Consider the following 3,744-nt stretch of genomic DNA (forward strand, 5'->3'; position numbering starts at 1 on the left):
ATTACTGTCTTTTGCCATGCAGAAACTTCTTAGTTTGATGTAATCCCACTTGTCTATTTTGGGGATTATCAACTGAGCTTTAGGGCTCTTATGTAAGAAGTCTATCCCAACCCCAGTGTCTCCCAGAGTTTCTCCAGTGTTTTCTAGAAGCAGTTTAATAGTTTGGGGTCTTAGATTTAGATACTTGATCCACCTTGACTTGATTTTTGTCAAAGGTGAGAGGTAGGGGTTCAGGTTCATCTTTCTACAGGTGGAAATCCAGTTTTACCAGCACCATTTGCTGAAGAGGTTTTCCTTTTCCCACTGAATTGACTGGTATCCCTTGTCAAAAATCAGTTGACTGAATGATTGGGGATTTATTCCTGTGGACTCAATTCTGTTCCATTGGTCCTCATGTCTGTTCCTGTGCCAACGCCATGCTGTTTTGATTACCACAGCTTTGTAGTATATTTTTGGGTCGAGTAGTGTGATGCCACACACTGCACTCTGCTTTTGTAGAATTGCATTGGCAATGCAGAGTCTTTTATTATTCCAGATGAATTTTATGATCATCTTTTCTAGATCTGTGAAGAATGTATCTGGTACTTTGATTTGCATTGCATTAAATAGGTAGATTAATTTGGGTAGAATTGCCATTTTGATTATATTAATTCTTCCAATCCAGGAACATGGGATGTCCTTCCACTTTTTTGTGTCATTTTCAATTTCTTTTTTTAGATTCTCATAGTTTTCCTTTGGGAGGTATTTAACTTCTTTGGTTAGATTTATCCCTAAATATCTTATACTTTTGGTGGCTATAGTAAATGTAACAACTTTTTTCAGTTCTATCATCTCCATCTGTGTGCTGTTTGTATATAGAAATGCTATAGACTTCTGTATATTAATTTTGTATCCTGAAACTTCACTGTATTCGTGCATTACTTTCAGAAATTTCTTTATGGAAATCATTGGGTCTTCTGTCTACACAATCATGTCATTTGCAAATAGAGAGAGTTTCACCTTTTCTTTTCCTGTTTGGATGCCTTTAATTTTTTTCCTCTTTTCTGATTGCATTGGCAAGGACTTCAAGTACTATGTTGAAAAGGAGTGGAGAAAGTGGACATCCTTGTCTTGTACCCGTTTTTAGTGGGAAAGCTTTCAGCTTTTCTCCATTCAGGGTGATATTAGCTATGGGTTTTTCACAGATAGCTTTTATTGTGTTGAGAAATGACACTTGTATGCCAATTTTGCTGAGCGCCTTGATCATAAAAGGAGGTTGTATCTTATCAAATGCTTTTTCTGTATCAATCAAAATGACCATATGGTTTTTGTCTTTTTTCCTGTTTTTACGGTGTATTGCATTTATGGTTTTGCATATGTTGAACCAACCTTGCATTCCTGGAATAAAACCTACCTGATCAAGATGTATAATCTTTTTTATAATTTGTTGGATACGGTTTGCTAGTATTTTGTTGAGAATCTTTGAGTCTATATTCATCAGAGATATTGGTCTATAGTTTTCTTCCTTGTCATCTGTTTTGATGATAAGGGTGATAGAGGCTTCATAGAATGAATTAGGGAGAGATTCACCCTTTTGGATATTTAGAAATTACTTGAGCAAAATAGGGGTTAACTCTTCTTTGAAAGTTTTATAGAACTCAGAGCTGAAGCCATCAGGGCCAGGGCTTTTTTATTGGAAGCCTATTTATTACTGATTCAATTTCCTGGCTTGTTATGGGCCTATTTAGACTTTCTGTATCCTCCGGGCTCAATCTTGGTAGATTATACATGTCCAGGAATTTATCCATCTTATCCAGATTGTCTTATTTCTTGGCATATAGTTGTCCATAATATCCTTTAATTATGTTCTGTATTTCTGCTTTGTCTGTTGTTATATTTCCTGCTTCATTGCAGATTTGATTCACCTAGTTCCTTTCTCTCTTCTTCTTAATAAGTCTTGCTATTGGTGTGTCAATTTTATCTTTTCAAAGAACCAGCTTTTACTTTCATTTATTTTCTGTATAGTTGGCTTATTCTCTATTTTATTTATTTCTGCTTGGATCTTTATTATTTCCTTTCTCCTGGAGTTTTTTTGTATCATTTTGCTGTTGCTTCTCCAGTTCCCTGAGGCATGATGTTAAGTGATCCATTTGCCTTTTTTCTGTCTTCCTCTTATGAGCACTAATTGTTATAAACTCTATGGAATACTATTCAGCTATTAAGAACAACAAAACCCTGGCTTTTGACAGAAAGTGGAAGACTATGGAAGATGTACTGCTGAGTGAAGCAAGCCAGGCTATGAAGGAGAGACACTGTATGTCCCCACTTAATATATACTGAATGTCCGCACTCTATAACTGAAACTGACAGGCTAAAGGAGGCACAAACACAAGAGGTAGATGTGAATGCCAGATGTGGTGTGTGTGGAGGAGTGGGGCCTGGGGAAGAACATTTGGGGGAGGGATATGAAGACAACATTGTTGAGACAGGGATGTAGTGTTGTTATATTTTGATCAACTCGACTGGGGAGAAATGTTCATATATTGAAATTATCACCTTGTAAGCTAAATAATTTGATTGAATGTATTGAAAATATGTAAATAAAAATATATGAAAAAAAAAAATAAAATAAATAATTTTTTAAAAATCATTTAAAAAAAGAAAAATCAGCATAGAAGGGCCATTTCTCAACACAATAAAAGCCACCTGTGAAAAACCCATAGTGAACATCAGTTTGTTCAATGGAGAAAAGCTGAAAGCTTTCCCACTAAACACAGGAACAAGACAAGGATGCCCACTTTCTCCACTCCTTTTTAATATAGTACTGGAAGTCCTCACCAACGCAATTAGAAAAGAGGAAAAAATAAAGGGTATTCACAAAGGAAAAGAAGAGGTGAAACTCTCTCTATTTGCAGACGACTTGATTTTATACATAGAAGACCCAATGGTCTCCAGGGAAAAATTACTGGAAGTAATACATGATTACAGTAATGTTGCAGGATATAAAATCAATATACAGAAATCGATAGCATTTCTATATACGAGTAACAGGCAGACTGAGATAGAACTGAAAAAAGTTATTCCATTTACCATAGCCACCAAAAGTATATGATATTTAGGAATAAATCTAACCAAAGAAGTTAAAGACCTCCACAAGGAAAACTATGAGAAGCTAAAAAAAGAAATGGAAAATGACACTAAAAAAGTGGAAGGACATCCCATGTTCCTGGATTGGAAGAATTAATATAATCAAAATGGCAATTCTACCCAAATTAATCTACCTATATAATGCAATGAAAATCAAAGTACCAGACACATTCTTCACAGATCTAGAAAGACAATCATAAAATTTGTTTGGAATCATAAAAGACCCCGTATTGCCAAAGCAATTCTACACAAGAAGAGTGGAGTGGGCGGCATCTCATTCCCTGATCCAAAAATATACTACAAAGCTGTGGTAATAAAAACAGCATGGTACTCGCACAGAAATAGACACGTGGACCAATGGAACAGATTAGAGTCTCTGGAAATAAATGCCCAAACACAGTCAACTGATCTTTGACTAGGGATACCAGTCAATCCAGTGGGGAAAGGAAAATCTCTTCAGCAAGTGGTGCTGGCAAAACTGGATTTCCAGTTGAAGAAAGATGAACCTGAACCCCTACCTCTCACTTTCGACAAAAATCAAGTCAAGATGGATCGAGGATCTAAATATAAGACCTCAAACAATAAAGCTGCTTCTACAAAACACTGGGGAAACTCTGG

The sequence above is a fragment of the Tupaia chinensis genome, unplaced genomic scaffold (assembly GCF_000334495.1).
Source record: "Tupaia chinensis unplaced genomic scaffold, TupChi_1.0 Scaffold144394_1, whole genome shotgun sequence".
In the NCBI taxonomy this organism is placed as follows: domain Eukaryota; kingdom Metazoa; phylum Chordata; class Mammalia; order Scandentia; family Tupaiidae; genus Tupaia; species Tupaia belangeri.